Consider the following 16,368-nt stretch of genomic DNA (forward strand, 5'->3'; position numbering starts at 1 on the left):
TAATATGTGCAGTTTGAGTGTCTTTATCCTACTTCTCAGTGGTAGGCATTTCGGTCTGTGTTTCTATTGTTTCGCCTTGATCTTTTCTATCTTGTTTGTTTTCAATAATTGGCTTTGTTTTGGTTTCATTAGCGATTATATCTACAATCCTAGGGGTTGAAGTTTCAGGTGTTCCCCTAGGGAGAATTTGCAAAACTTTTTTAACTGGAGTTTCTTTTATTATCTTAGTCTGAGTTTGGATGGATCTTTTAATGGGAGTTTCGTTATTCTTCTTACTTCTCAAACTATATTGTTTATGCACCTCATATATAGCTAATTCATACCCTTGCTAATCAAAAGATTCACTAGATTTTACCTGTAATTGTTGAAGCATATATAACTATTGTTCTTCTTGAGTAAGAAAAACAGTGTTTTCCTCTGTGGTTTCTAGTAAGTTAATCTGGTTATCATCCTCTGGTTCTTGGTTTTGTGATTCTTTAACAAATTTTTCTGGAAGGGTGGCCTAATATGTTGGTCTGGTGTAGTATTTTTTGTAGCATTAGGGTTCTTCCTAAAATCTGGGTTTCTTATTGGGGGCTATTGTTGTTCATTTTCCCATTGATTTTTCCTATCCATGATATCTAACCTATCCATGATTCTTTCTAAACTTTTAGCTAGAACATCTACTTTTCCATCTGAATTTGAAGCTTCTTCTTTAAATAAAACTTTCTTCTCATTCCTCATTCTTGCCTTCTTAGCTAACAAGTTGGCCTCTACACTGACAGCATTACTATGTATTTGTTCTAGTGTTTCAGGGTTTCTTTCCCTCAGCTGGTATGACATATCAGCATCAAAACCATCAAGGAACTTAATTAATGCTAGGTCAGCTGGAGGCTTAACGTTGGCTAGGATTGCATTATGGATATTATTAAACCTAGCGCAATAGTCCTAAACAGACTCATTTGGAGCTCTCCTAATATTTTCATATTCCGAAAGAATTTGTAATGGGTTCTTCTTTCTCTCCCATATATCCATGAATAACCTTTGGAAATTTGCTAGGTCTGTAATATGGTTGGCAGGAAAGGCTTTAAACCGCTTCTTGACATCACCAGTTAAATTTTGGGCAAAGAGTCTCATTTGGACATCTGCCTCATCTATTTCATGCAATTCAAAAAAGTCAGACATCTTGTTTACATGTTGCTGGGTAGTGTAATGACCAGTAGCATCAAACAAGAAAATCTTACTTTGATAATCTACAGGCATGGCATGAAGTTGCGTAGGTAAAACAAGAGGATCATATTTGTTTGCCATTGCTGTGAGTCTGGTCTAACTGGGGGTAAATTTGAGGTGGTTGAAGAAGGGCTTGAAACTGATGGAGGTTAACTAGATGATGATGCAGATGATTGATTAATAAGGGATTTAGGTGACTGAATTGTGGTAGATACAATTGATGAATTGATGGTAAAGGACGATGAATTTACAGTGAGTGAAGTTTGTGAAGGAATTTGAGAGGCAGCAGCAGTAATGGTAGCTATCTCTACAAATTGATGAAGATAAGCACTATCTATATTACTAATCAAAGTAGAAGTCAAGGCTTCTAATTTGTCAAAAGCATCTAAGACAAATTTATCTAAATCTAGATGAATAACCCTTTTTTATTCAATAAGTCTGTAAATTGAGGGTCTAAAATTGTTTCATGGATATCATTCTCAGATTTGGTTTTAAATAGTGAGAGGTCAAATGACAAATCAAAAGGGGCTTCTTCTAAATTTGAAAGCTCCTCAGGGAGCGAATTGGCTCTGTATGAGTCTCTTTGTTTTTTGGCTTCCTTAGAATTCGGTCTGGGTCATCCACTATAGTTGCAGGGTTTGGGTCTGGGTTGGCCCTGGTGTAATGAATCTTTTTAGGAGCCAGAATTTTAAGTTTTTAAATTGTTTTTATGAAATTTTCTGAAAACTTTACTTTGAGTAATAACCTTAAGGGGCTCAAAATTTGATTGAAGGTTTCCTTAAAGCTTCTATGAGACTGAGGATCGAAGTCCCCAGTATGGTCGCCAGAAATGTTAGCACTCCAGTGATTCCTTTGAAGTAAGAAAAAGGAAAAACCAAAGGTAACCACTATCCACTTTTGGAGATCAGGACCTAGCTTTCTTAATGCTCAGAGAGGGCTCTCTCTTTAAGTTTTAACTTTGTTTTTTGTTAAGAAGTTTTTAGGCTAGCTATGATTGTTCAGGGGTTTTGATTTTGTTTGAAATTGGGTGGTGGGATCTTTTAAACAGATGGAAAAATAGATGTCTTTTGGACCATTAGGCTATGGAGTCAACTAATGAGGGAGCAAAGCTGGATAAACTCACTAAAGGGATGTTCCAAGGGCAAGATAGCATAGTGTATTTCAGAGTGTTTGAGACAGAGGGATGAAAGGGTTTCACTCGAGGTGAGAGAGCAGTTAAGGGTTCTGAAACCCAGATTATGAATGACGAACGAAAGGGTAATCGAAATCAAAGGCAGTTAAGGATCCTTTAACTTGGATTATCTATGAAATCAATTTAAACTAAAGAGCAATTAAGAATTCTTTAATTTAAATTTCAGAAGAAAACATTCAAATGCTTAATTGTTAAAACAGAGTGTGATTTAAACAAGTTCTGAAATATATTTGCAGTTATAGCATTTAGATTGAAACACATATAAGATTATGAATAACTTTGAGAAAATGACATTAACATAAGAAAATAATTGTCTAAATTTTGCTCAACACATGAATCCTTAGAACAATCTGATCTTTATTAATCAATCCAGCTTTCTGGCTCATCAACTGATACCATAACCTTCTGGGTTTTCTTGATCAAAAAGTCTATAGAAATGTATAATAGAATCCACACTACATACTTCGAATTGTGAAGTATTTATACAAAATCTTATTACAAAATATTTCAAACTAACTTGAGAGACAGCTCTTGAACTGCCTCATGCTGTCCCTTTTATTTTGGTATTGCTAGCTTTTATGGTTTGATTTTAGCCCTTTATGTTGCTTTGTTGTTTGATCTTTAACGCTGGAAGCTTCATTTACTTTTGGCTTTCATCTTATACACTTTGACACTCATACACTTTAACTATGTTGATCTATCTTTATCTCTTCACCTAGCTATTTTACTTTCACTGTATAATAACTTTTTCACTGCATATTTTTTATAGTAAATCAGTCAATTTTTCACATACTTCAGCATCAGGTAATTGGATTTTTAGCATCCTCCTATATATCTCATCTGCCTTGGTGTATTTGGCAAAATTGGGCTTATTGATAAACAAGTGTTTTACCTCATGCTGGGGGTAGAACAAGTTTTCAAATGTTTGATAAAGTACTTTGCCTGTTGGCAATGCCTTGATAGATGATGTATTTACCTGCTCTTTTACTAGCTCTCTGATTTTGTTGTTATAATCATGTTGTGTCATGAGCTTGTCATTTATTACTAAGGGACTAGGTAACCCTTTTTCTCTCAAAATTTGAAACTTAGCCATAAATCTATCAAACGGCTACCTGCATATTCTGACACTTGTCATCCAAGTTTAAATTAAGTTTCTCTTGGAAAGGACCTTCCTCACTTCCAAAATTGTTTCAATTATGTCCTCTATATCCAATTCCTAAAGCTCATACTTATTTTTACTGTTAAGGAATTGGATGATTCTGGTGGCATCTTTGGGCATCTCTCCTAATTCTTCTTTTACTCTTTGGATGGCCTCTGTAGCCATCTTTATTAAATCTATCTGCTCAAAAATTACCTGAATAGATGGCCAAATATCATTGACAGAGTCAATGATATTGGCCCATAGTAGTTCCTTGGCTTGCCCAAGGGGTTCTTTCAGTGTTAGGTCCTTCTCCATGGCTTTTAATCTCTCATTCATTCTGGCAGCTTTTTGCACTTCTTCTTTGTACATGATTTTGGCAAGCTTGTAATCAGTTTCCAAATTTGTCACCTTTTCTTTCAGTTTATTCATCTCTGTAGCCTGTATGGACATCTCTTCCATAACTTCAACTAACTTTGTTGCTTCTTCACCTGAGGTACCTGTTGTTGATGTAGACTCTATTGAAACCTGTTGTGTTGTGGCCATAGGAGTTGTGGGAGCCAATGAGGCTGCCAATGTAGAAGGAACAATTGTTGACACTGTTGGCATGACATTCACTGATGTAGTGGCAATATCACTTTGCTTCAATTGAATTAAAGTGTCCAATTCCTTCTTTGTTTCTGCCAACTGATCATTTAGTTTGAGGACTAAGTCCATCAATTCTTCATTTCTGGTTTGGTTTTCCAAGATTTCCCGTGTCTGGGGATGCTGCAACTGAGGTACCTTCAATTGCTTTTTAAGTGATGCAATGTCATCATTCTTCTTTTTGATAAGTTGTTCAGTGGCCTTGATGTCTTTGGGATGATGTTCCAATTCAATCACCGAGTCTTCCAAAGACTTGATTCTGGTATCCTTGGCCTATGAGGAGACCTTCTCTAACTGATATTGGGCTGAGATATTGTTCAATGAATTCTGCAATTGGTGGGCAGTTATGGCTTTACCTGTAAGGGTGGAGTAAATCATTTCTCCAACCTGTTTGTGAAATTCAATTTGGTCAATGGGATGAATATCCCTTACAAATACCTCAAAATCAATCTTTTTGTAATCTGTTGATGTCCTTGGCTGTTGTACAATTGGTTTTACGAAGGACATTTGCATATTTCCCTCCTCGATGTCAAAAGTTGACATCAACCTGGTTTGATTGGTAGGTGTGAGCTTTAAGTATTGTGCATAAGACTGTGCCTTCAGTTTCTCGTTTCTCATCTTGATTTCTTTAAACCTGTCCTTTATGTCCTTATCTCTATCAGCAGGTCTGCTAAATGAGGAGACCTCTACACTTAGCTGCCTTTCCAACATTTGAGTCTGTGAGGTGGATGGCTCCTGTGTTTCTCCAGATGGAGTTGTGCCTTTGCTCATGTCAAACTCAGTATTAGTTATTTCTGCTGAGCCTTCTGTGTCTTCCTGTTCTAAAACAGGATTGAGCCTAGGCCTTTTGCTCTAGCTAACTTCATACTGCACATTGGATGTGTCCATGCCTGAAGTGGAGGCTCCTTCTCTGTTCCTCTTGGGATTCTTTTCCTCATTCTGAGGAATCTGCAAAATAGTAGGGGTACTCATGGTTGCTTCTCTGGTGCCTACAGGAATGAGCTTTCATCAAGTTGTCTCTCTAAATCAATTAAGGTATTCTCAACATCTACCTTTGTACTATCCTTGCCTATGAGAGTGTTTTCCACCCACTCAGACTGATTGACATATCTTTCTATCTCCGGTATGGGATGATGAATGTAAGGCCCCAATTAGACCTTTTTTCTAAGTTTAGTCATAAACCCCTGAGGGTCATATTTCCACATGAAATTGTTTTGGAACTTCATTTGTTGCAAAATCTTATCCGCTTCCTGCCTTGCTTCTCTATAATTGCAAATGAAAGGGCCTAATTGATTTTTTACTTTGAATTAGGTTCTTTTCTTGGCTGAGACAAAATTGACTTCATCTGAGTTCATTATCTGCCTATAATACTCTAAAGCAAATAACCTCATGGGGAGGTATTTGGGGAGTTTGTATGGGACTAGCTGGCAACCATAGATTCTTATTTCAGTGTGATTTTGGTAAAGATACCAATCTCCCACTTTACTTTGCTTGGACAGTTGGAGGACTCTTTTGATCTCCTGGCTTATTCTAGGTGGAGGACTTCCTGTCAGCATAGTCATGACTGGATGGACAAAAGAGTCAATGAAATTTGTATAGGTGTAAGGTGATGAATACTTGTGAAAAAGTGGTGTCCAAAAGATAACAGATCTGGGTTGGCCTTTGGTATCCAGCTTCTGGAGGGTGAATGGAAATCTGTCTGACTGATAATACAAAAACATATGGTATAGTACAGATGAGTATTTGAATACTCTCTCATTGTGCATCCTAGTAAACTGTTCATGCATTCTTTCAGCTATGAACTGGGCATAATCATACAAAGTAGCAGGAGGCTTTCCTGGGGTGTAAATGGACATGAAGGCTAAGATAAGATCATCAAAAAATTCATTAGTGGTGCAACCTAGAATACATGATATCATGGTTATGATTTGTTTGCCCCTTTCAGAGAACATGGCAGAAACATATGGAGGGGCAATTTTAGGAATGTGTTGCTCTTCTACAATGAAAGTTTGAAATAATTGGGCTAGTCTAGAGGGACTCAACTTGGTGTACTGGTCTAACAGATCCCCAATGGAGAGTGGGTTCAAGTTTGGACCTGGTTGGACTAGCAACATCTCATTGATTGATTCAGCTGTGATAGTAAACAAAACTTTCTGGTCAGGGGGCATTACAGCTCTCTGGCTGGGAATTTAACAGGCATGGCATATATGGACAATTTCTAGAAAAATATGTACTTGGGGAAACTAGTATTTGGGCAAATTGGAGTCTCAAAGGCCAATGTCATCAGAATGGTTCAAGTATATGTCTTTACTCAAGCAATGGATTTTGAGCAAAACCTCATGTGCACTTGTATCTTTGATTTGAAAATCCTTGTCTGCCAAGGGGAGATGGTCTAGGTCCAAATGGGGAGTAGTGATAGGTTTGACATCCATGGCGACAGGGGCGGCCATAATTCAGTTCTTGTGGATTTGAATTTGGCTTTCACATGTTTATTCAGAGGTTTTTGATGGAAATTGGAAATTTTTAGAAGGGTTTGGGCACAGACTTTTAAATTTAAAGCAATTTCAATTAAGTTTACTTAATTAAAATACTTTACAGACTGAACGTTTTCAAATTGAAAGGGTTGTCTGGCAAATTCGTCTTCAAATACCTGGAATTGGGTGATTTGGCTTTAAATTCGGTGTTCTCAGCGACTGCAGATGTTCAGATAACTCTGGTACGGACTGAGAGGTTGATTGGGGACTCTGCAGCGTCTTCGGGGTTGAAATTTGAGTTCAATAGGTGAATCCAGCATTTGCAGGTGTCACAAGGTTTCACAGAGGTTCACAAAGAAAACGAGCGCAAAAGGCGAAAAAGGGCTTCTCGGCCTTTTTATGGAGCAACAGTCACTTTTTGGTGGGTAATTTATGAATGAACAGTGGGTGGTTTATCGGGTTGAGCAGGGAGGCGATTTCCCAAGCCATCGCACCGCTTTTGTGGAGGGGGCGGTATTTGGGAGGGATCACCTGATCTACTCCAACGCTCACGTAGCAGTTGGGGGGTCGGGGAAAACCACCTTATCAGGTGGGTAAAGGTCAGCCATCGGGTGCAGCGGATATGGCTGTGGACCGTCGGATGAGGGCGATGGTGATCGAACGGCAGTCAGGGAAGGGAGGTGCGCAGATAATATAAGCAGAGGTGTCGGGGGCGGGGCTTTAATCTTCAACGGTTTGGGGTTAATTAGAATTTAATCATGGGTTAAAATGATCGGGCGAGGCTTAATGAGGGGATTAGCTTAACTTTACTGCGCAATGATGTATTAAATGGATTTTGTTGGGATGTGGGGTAAATTATATAGTTTATAGTAAAACTAAGGGTTGAGATATTTAAATAGGGGATTTATTTAATATACGGGAAAAGGTGTATTGGGAATTTATAAAGTTAAAAATTAATATGAAATGAATGTGCGGAGTGAACATACCACTAAGCATAAATGTAATATTTGTGCAATTTATTTATATATACTTATACTTAGGGTAAAACACTTTTGTGGGTTTTTTTAGTGAAGTAGAATTTAACATGGGGGTTTTTACTTTTCCTAGGCAAATGAAGTTTATGCTTAGGAAAAGGGGTTTTAATAGGGTAATGAGAGGAAATGATTTTTATGAAGGGGATTCTAACACTTGAAGTCCACAAGTCATTAAACCGAGGGTCCGGTCCGACTAGAAGTCAAAGAAATGCTCTAAGCCTTTATGACTTGAAAGGTTTAAGTACTTAAAATTTATCTGTGCATGGGGAATTAGTAAGTAAAGGGATTAAAAAAATGAAGGGAAGTTAATTAAATGAACTTGTAAACCATTGTTTTTGCTTTGTCAAATGTTCATGCACATTGAAACATATAATCAAGCGAAGTTTATCCTTAAGAAAAGGGGTTTTACTGGGGTAATGAGAGGAAATGATTTTTATGAAGGGGATTCTAACACTTGATGTCCACAAGTCATTAAACCGAGGGTCCGGTCCCACTAGAAGTCAAAGAAATGCTCTGAGCCTTTATGACTTGAAAGGTTTAAGTACTTAGAATTTATCTGTGAATGGGGAAATTAGTAAGTAAAGGGATTAAAAAAATGAAGGGAAGTTAATTAAATGAACTTGTAAACCATTGTTTTTGCTTTTTCAAATGTTCATGCACATTGAAACATATAATCAAGCATGATAAATGAGCTTTTATCCAATCAACTTTATACTTCAACAACTTTTCTTCTACTTACCCATTACCTACCCTACCATTTTTTCTTCATTTTATCTAGGTGTATTTATACTAGCAGACCTTTATCATTCGTTTTTCTTTTTGAAAAGTAAACTATCTAATTCTAACCTTATATCCTCCAAGGGCTTAGATTAAACTGATGAGCTCCTTTTATTTTCTCTACCTATCTAATGATCTGTCAAGATTAAACTTTTTGGTCAGATTCTATTCTCTAACTATAAACATCAAATTCAAAGCATGAAATAGTCAAGATTAAGCATTTTGACTACCATGGGTTGTGGCATGTATGACAAGTTGCACACAACCATTATTTAAGATAGTGAAGTAGTAAAATAATAGTGGCATTTTGACTTGCACACTTTCATGATCTATTTTTGTTTTTGGGGTTCATATTTTTCATTTTCTGATCTTTTCTTATTCTTTTTGTCCTTTGATGTTTCTTTTAGGACATACCCTCTTTACATTTTTTAAATTTTTAATATGGAAAACATTTGCAGAAAGCAAAGGTATGTACAATATTACAAGGCTCAAACTTAGCCAATTCAAAATTATGAATCCTATCACTATAAGACTCTAACATCTTCATTGTTATATCTTTCATGTTTGTTGGTTCGCACAGCTGCGTTGTTCGCGAACCATGCCTTCGCCAACATGGGTCGACCAATGCGGTTATGGCTGCATTGGAAGTATCACTTCACGTGAGCAAACCCATGCACTGTTACCTTAGGAGTAGGAGTTGTTAGTGTCATTCTTGTTAGCCTGTCACCTGGATCAAAAATTGCTTTTACCAAGATCTTTTCAGGTTTTCATCATCAAATTTTTTTGTTACTAGGTTTACACAACAAATTTGGTCATTGTATGGTCAGTCCAAGATAGAGTCATTGTTTGAAATTTCACTCATGTTGGTTGCTTATCATATACCATGAAAATGGGTCAAGTCATCATCATCATTCCATTAGGTCTTAGGTCATCCATTAGGTCACAAGGGTCCCCAAGGTCCACCATTTCCATAAAAAAATCAGAAATAAGTCAAACATGACAAAGCAAAGAGTTCAAGAATTGAAACATGATTTATTCACATTTTCATGACATCAAAAGTTTCAGGAGAAGGAAGCACCAGCACTCAGGAGATGCAAAAAGCACATTTGCAATGGTAAAGGTAAAATCTGCCTTCAAAAAGTGAAATCAGCTCACAAAGGAGGATTAGTTTCTTTTCTCTTTTTGAAAAAGTGAAGAAATTACCCCTATATAAACTCAAAAAGACTCAAAACATTTTCATTCATGTCTCATTCACTCTTCATCACCGAGCTCACTCGCTTAAAAAACAAAAAATCCCTTTCCCTAGGAAAAATTGGCCAAAAATTGAAGGCGTTGCACGTAGATACATTGCGTTGCGCTTTGGAGGCAGGCGCTGCGCGTAGGTGAATTGCACTGCGCTTTGGCACTGCGCGTAGGAGAACTGCGCTGCGCGCAGGACAGAGTGCCCGAAACTCACCCAAATTTTCCCAAAATTCAAAATTTTTGCTTTCAAACTCAATCAAATTGCTTTCTAAGGCTGAGGAACAAGTAAGTACATCATTTCCCTCTATTTTTGCTTTCCCAATTGCATTCCATGTTGATAAATTATCAAGCTAGGGTTTGTAGCGAAAATTCCATGGGAAATGTTGGGGTAGAAATGGCCATTACAATTTTTCATCTCCTAAAAAAGTAAATTGACATTCTACACCTGCACACATGCATGATGAGTCATTTTGACCAGTCCATCCACCTCCAAACCCTAAGTTCAGCAAATCCTTAAAAACCCAACTTTTCACAAACCAATACACATATCTAGCCTAAAATTCATTTGCTTTAAGGTCATATCATTGACAAGAAACTTAGAGAGATCCCTCTCATGCTCAGTAGGGCTAGCTACTGAGCTAAAGTGGTTTGAGGTTACCCTTGTCGATTTCCTTTTTAGCCTAGGAGATTGTAGGGACTAACAGGAGTAGCGTTTGCTTTCGGTTTCATTGCTTGCATGCATGTTTTCTTACTCGCTTTGCATGTTTGTTTGCTTGCCTGCTTATTTTCTTACTTGCTTTTCTTATGCATTTACTTCTGCTTTTGCTTTGTTTTGTGTTTGTTGACTTGTTTGCGTCCGTAGGTTAGTTTCGCATGAAACCATGCGCGACTCTTGAAACAAGTTGGGTGAAGTACAAGAGGACTTGTGCAGTTATCAATATTTGGTTATCTGTCGTCTTGCCTCTGTATGACGAACTTGTTATCTTCCTTCCATCATACATCTATGGAAAATACGTACTGTTCGAAGTGAACCTTGGTGAATACACAACGCTTACGTGCTAACTAATGTCACCTACTCTAGTCAGTTGTTTTTTGGTTAATCCTTGTTAGCTCAATCAAGTAGAGTAAGGTGAGGGGGAAAACCTTAACAAGCACGTCAGAGGTATATATAAACTACTTCTCTGAAGGAAAAACCTCTTTTGCTCTCAATAAGTTGGGATCCCTCTTCCGCCTTTGAAATGAATAAGTGTTATGCACAGTTATGAAAATGAAAAATGAAAAATTGAAAATGTGAAAAATTTTGAAAAAATGAAAAATAAATAAAGCGAAAGAAGAGAAAGGCTTCTTGCGCAGAGAGGTGATGCAAGTAACTCCACAAGGGTACTGACCAAGCTTGCTCGCAACAGAGCAATGCTTGTGTTCCTGCGTGACTCCGTCAGGGCACTGTACAGGCCTGCTGGCAGCGAAGCAACACCAAAGATGAAACTAAAACTCTGACGACAATAAATCTTGTGCACCAATATACCCCTCATCCCAATTGAAACAACTGTGTTGGCTTGACTTGGAATGTGTGTCGACTGACCAAGAGCTTGGCAGATGCTACATCTTACAATCAAGCAAGTGTGGAAACCAAGACAAACAGAGAACTGAACAATACTTCTGGAGGTGTTAGACTTGCTTTTCACGAACAAGGTCCATTCAGAGAGCTGGATTTCTACCTTTGTCTCGCCAAGTGTTCTAGCGGCTACAACCACCCTCCAAAATTTTGCCTTAGCTTTGTTTTGGAGCCTCCCTACCAACCCTCCTTAGTAGCATGTCTTGCACTGTCAAGTACATAAGCTTCATTGGTTTTTCAACAGCTTGCCAGCCTGTGCATGGCGGTTTTCTTCACTCCCCTCACAAGTTGCCACTCCGGACTTGAGCCAATCGCTGGCTGAGAAGCTCCCTCAGAAAATTGCGCAATTATGGAGGGGAACCAGCCTTCCCTCCAGAAATTGCACAAATCTCTCGGGTAGCCTATTGGGCCTATAAATTGCGCAATCCTTCCTCAGGAAAATTGCGCAATCTAGCCCAACAATGTAGCTCAGCCCAAAAATTGCACAATTTTGGGCAGCAGTCAACTATTCCTCCCAGAAATTGTGCAATCCCTCTGGACAGCCAGCCCAGCTCCTCCCAGAAATTGCGCAAAAATCCCTCTCAGTAAAGCAGGTTGTTGCATGTGCCTTCAGGTTGATCGGTTCCACCCAAGACCCAGAAAACTTGACTTGCATGCATGGGATGCTTTTTCTTGAAATAGAAAAAAGAAACATGCAAAAAGCATCCCTAGATTTTAGGGATCTATTTTTAGCAGTTGGAGGTTACATGCAAAGATCATTTTAGAAACTTTCCTCCAAGTGTCGCTTTTTCCTAGATTTGTGGCATGCGCGTCATGAGCCTCAAACTTATTTATTCGACACTTCAGAGCTCATTCTTCACATCGATCTTGGAGCTCTGATATCCCACAACACATCCAGAGGTTTTTGACACATATAGCTCAGTTATTTCTAGGTAAGTCCGCTTTACTTGTCTTTTGTAGCATTTCTGTCACTTTTTGTGTTTTGGCTTGTGTGAGTGTTGTTTGCTTGATTTCTGTGAACACTTGTTGTCATTTGCATGCATGTTAGCATGTACAAGCACCATTTCAGTTTTCGTTTGCATCTCACTGTTGTCACATGCATGACATTGTTTTGCACAAACAGTCGCCAATTCAGCAACTCGTTTCACACACATGCATGTTGTTCCGTTTTTTTAATCTTGCATTTATTGTTTGCATGCATGATCATTCACTCCTGCTTACACTTGGTCTCGCCATGCATTCACATATTCATATGCTTTTAGTTGCTCGTCGGCAGGTCTGCGCAACCTTGGCTCGAACTCTACCTTGCCCAGACAGCATTGCGCAATTCTGAGAGGAAAGGTTTTGCCTTCCTCCAAGAAAATGCGCAAATCTAGACAGTAAGTGCCCTCCAGTCTTGCTTTGCGCAATTTTGAAAGGCAGTGTCTGTTGGTCAAGAAAATTGTGCAATGCAGTCCCTTGGGCATCACTTTCCAGCTAAAATTGCGCATTACACAATCTCAGCACCTAGCAGGCCAGTCTGCACTGCGCATTGCGCAATTCCAGCAGTCAACCAGCCTCCCGACAGTCTGAACTTCCTTTTGCGCAGCTCAAGCAGTCAGTCTCCCAGCATCCCAGTGAAAATTATGCAATCCTTGCCAACAGTTCCCTGGGTATGTTGCATGTCAATCCTCAAGTTTGCTTTGGTTTTAACTAACAGATTTCTTTCCATGCATGTCGCCATGTCTCCAAATATAGTAGGTGTTCATCTGTCTCTCAAAAGTTCAAGATCAATGGCCTTCAATAGAGAAGGGTCAAAGGACAAGTGTCTATGAGTTTGTCGATATACGAAGACACCAAGCTAATTATAGACAAAGATATCAAGTTGAAATGGCAGGAGGTCAATGACGCATTCTCAGGCACATTTGGGGAAGATCTTGAAGACTGCCAAGTCTATGTGAACATTCACAAGTCCGGCTTGTACCGGATTGTATGCAGGTATCTTGCGTTCCCATGCACGGACATGATACATTGAATCGTCTAGCACACTGATCCCGAGATGATGGTGTTAACCAATGTCAGTGGGACAAAGATTGCTACCTTCAAGGCACCGGATTATCAACAAATGTACCACTTGTTGAAGCCAATGATCACCATGGAGACACCCTTCAGCATACCCAATAACAATGCCAACTCCAGGGATATCTTGAAGAACTGGGTGAAGGAGCCAGCCAAATTCAGGATGACACCCAACCAGATTTACAAGACGAAGATATTGCGGAAAGCGTATCAGTACTTGGTCATCTTTGCATGTCGATTGTATGGCGAAGAGAGCACAGAGACCTTCCCGCAGAGTTGGGTGATCGTGTTGGACCAACTGGCCAGTGAAGGCAAAGCATGCAACTGGTCCGACATGTTGGCTCACAGGCTGAAGGAACAGGTAGCAGGAGCTCGACAGCCGCCCAAAGGTTAGCAAGCAGAAATCTACATGTTTGCTTACAGCGTGGATACAATATATTTGACATCTCTCATGTAAGTATGCTTAAAGTGTAAGCATCTAACAATACATGGATCTACGGCATGGACATATGCATTCGTATAGAAAGGATCATGTTCACAATCATGAATATTTAATACTCCAAGTAGCCTGGATTTATCAAATGAAACCTAAGGTCTTCATCTCTATCTCTATCCAACCAAAGAACGAATCTCACCATGTTCAATGTAATCGGGTTTGATCTCTATCAGTGTTAGTTGCTTTTCAATTTCTAATGTGTCCATCAATAGTGGAAAGTATGGTTGAAGGCAATCCACATTGAACATTGGGTGTAGCTAAGGAATCGGCAGATACTGAGCTCAAAAGCATTATCACCCACATCCTTGGTGATCATTTAAGGTCCATAACAGAGTGGCTAAAGATTTTGATGGGCTCCTGTAAGGAGTTCCTTCTACAAATGCAACCAAACCTTGTCTCCCACTTGAAACTTGTGTGGTAACCCATTGTTGATCATGACATTGTTTGTACTTAGTATTGGCTTTATGTAACATATCATGAACCTATTGGTTGATGTGTTGATTGCATTCAATAAACTTGGTGGCTTTATTAGCTTTGGATTGAACATGTGCAAATTTTTCCTATGTAGTTGCAAGGGGCATTGCAACACAATAGGACACAACGGTTGAAATACCAGACCCACCTGAAAGGGTTTCTGGCCATTTGAGATATGGAGAGCTTTGTTGTAGTTGTGTTAAACATAGGGGAGACTCTCATCCCATGTTTTTGGATACTTAGATTCGTACACGCATAATATGTGCACAATCATCTTGTTGATGGCCTCTGTTTGGCTATTAGTTTAGGGGTGGAACACAGTCGACTTGGTGAGCTTGGTGTCCAACAATGACCAAAGGCTTGACTAGAATGTGCTTAGGAATATACTATCTCGATCTAATATGATGGTTTGCAAGATCCCAAAATGTACCCACACACGTTCGAAGAAGATTTTAGCAGTGGATTTTGTTGTGATACTCTTCTTGTAGGTAGCCAATATGGCCATCTTAGAAAATCTATCAACGTCCACAAACACACAATCATTACCATGCTTGTTAAAATGAAGGCCAGGCAAATAGTCCATGGAGATGGATTCCCAAGGTAGGCTAAGAGTAGGTAGAGGGGTATACAGGCCTTGTGTCTTAATGGTTGACTTGGCAATGGCATATGCAATGCAAGACCTGATATATTTGCAAAAATCATGTCAGAGTTTCAACCAATAAAATACTTTTGCAGTACCACCATTGTATTCTCCATGCCAAAGTTCCCTACACCCTGACTGTAATGCGCCTCCCAAATTAACTTGGCATGCTTGCTTGAAGGAACACAAAGGTGTCCCAAGTAGCACAACAGTGCATCCTAGAGGTGGAAGTCTGGAACTTGCTTGTCTTCCATCATCATCTTGTATGTGGTGGCAAATTTCGGATCATTGTTGTATAGTTGCATCCATCCAAAGGTCTCATGCCCACAAGAGTTGAGAACAATGGTCAGTGCCACAACTAGGGATCTACTGAAGCAATTTGCAATGTGATTGGTGCTACCATTCTTGTATTTAATGTTCAAATGGAATTGTTGCAAATATATGGACCAATTTTTTATGGAAATCATTTTGTAACTTCTCTTGTGTCTACATAAATTGAAGAGGTCAATGATTTGTGTGGATGATCGTATCTTTCTCCAAATTGTAATGTTTCCACATCCAGTAGGCTTGCACGATGGAATACATCTCCTTATCATAAGGGGGGTATCTCTGAATAGATTCCTTTGTTGAGTGAGGACTGCACTAATAGCATAATCAAAGGCATCTATCTCAATCTCAAATGGTTATTGCAAGTCTGGCAAGGTGAGCACTAGTGCAAAGTAAGGAAATTCTCTAGCTCAACAAATTCCTTTTGTTGTGACTCAGATCAAGTTGGTTTTGATGGTGAACGGGATCTGGTACTTTCTCGAGAAAAAGATCAAGAAGCCAACTGACCCTAAGGATCTTGAAGCATACGAAGAAATGGATACAAGGGCCAAGCTAATCATCCTAGATGGTGTTAAGGATCCTTTGATACCTCATTTGTCTAGGAAGAACACTGCCCATGAGATGTGGAATACTCCTCATGATTTGTTACAGAATAAGAAAAATAACAAATAGTTGGTATTAAAGGATAAGTTAAAGGCCACCAAGATGATAGATTGTGAAGGAGTGACTTCGTATCTGATGAGATTGTCTCAAGTTCGCAATGAGCTTGCCGCCATTGAAGTGACTGTTACAAATTCTGAGATGGTGAGGATTGCTTTGAAGGGGTTTACTCCAAAATGGAAGGTGTTCACCAAAGGGATCATTTCCAAAGAGAATTTATCATACTAGAACAGGTTGTGGGATGACTTCATTCAAGAAGAATTGCAAGACGAGGATATTCATCCAAAGAGGAAGGCTTTTGATGATGACATGGCTCCTGCAGCAAGGATGAAGGGCAAGCAAAAGGAGGAATTGAGTAAGTTGAAGTGTTTCAACTGTGGTGAATAT

The 16,368-nt window shown here is 39.1% G+C and overlaps 1 protein-coding gene across 1 annotated transcript in view; it reads right to left on the reverse strand.

Moving 5' to 3' along the window:
* Nucleotides 1-16,368, reverse strand: part of LOC149243847 (lipase-like PAD4) — a 103,521-nt gene that overhangs the window by 57,937 nt on the left and 29,216 nt on the right. The gene's annotated exons all lie outside the window — the stretch shown is intronic.

Source organism: Pinus tabuliformis, chromosome 8, assembly GCF_031772625.1.
Source record: "Pinus tabuliformis cultivar Carrire ecotype Pingquan chromosome 8, CPIR1, whole genome shotgun sequence".
NCBI lineage: Eukaryota > Viridiplantae > Streptophyta > Pinopsida > Pinales > Pinaceae > Pinus > Pinus tabuliformis.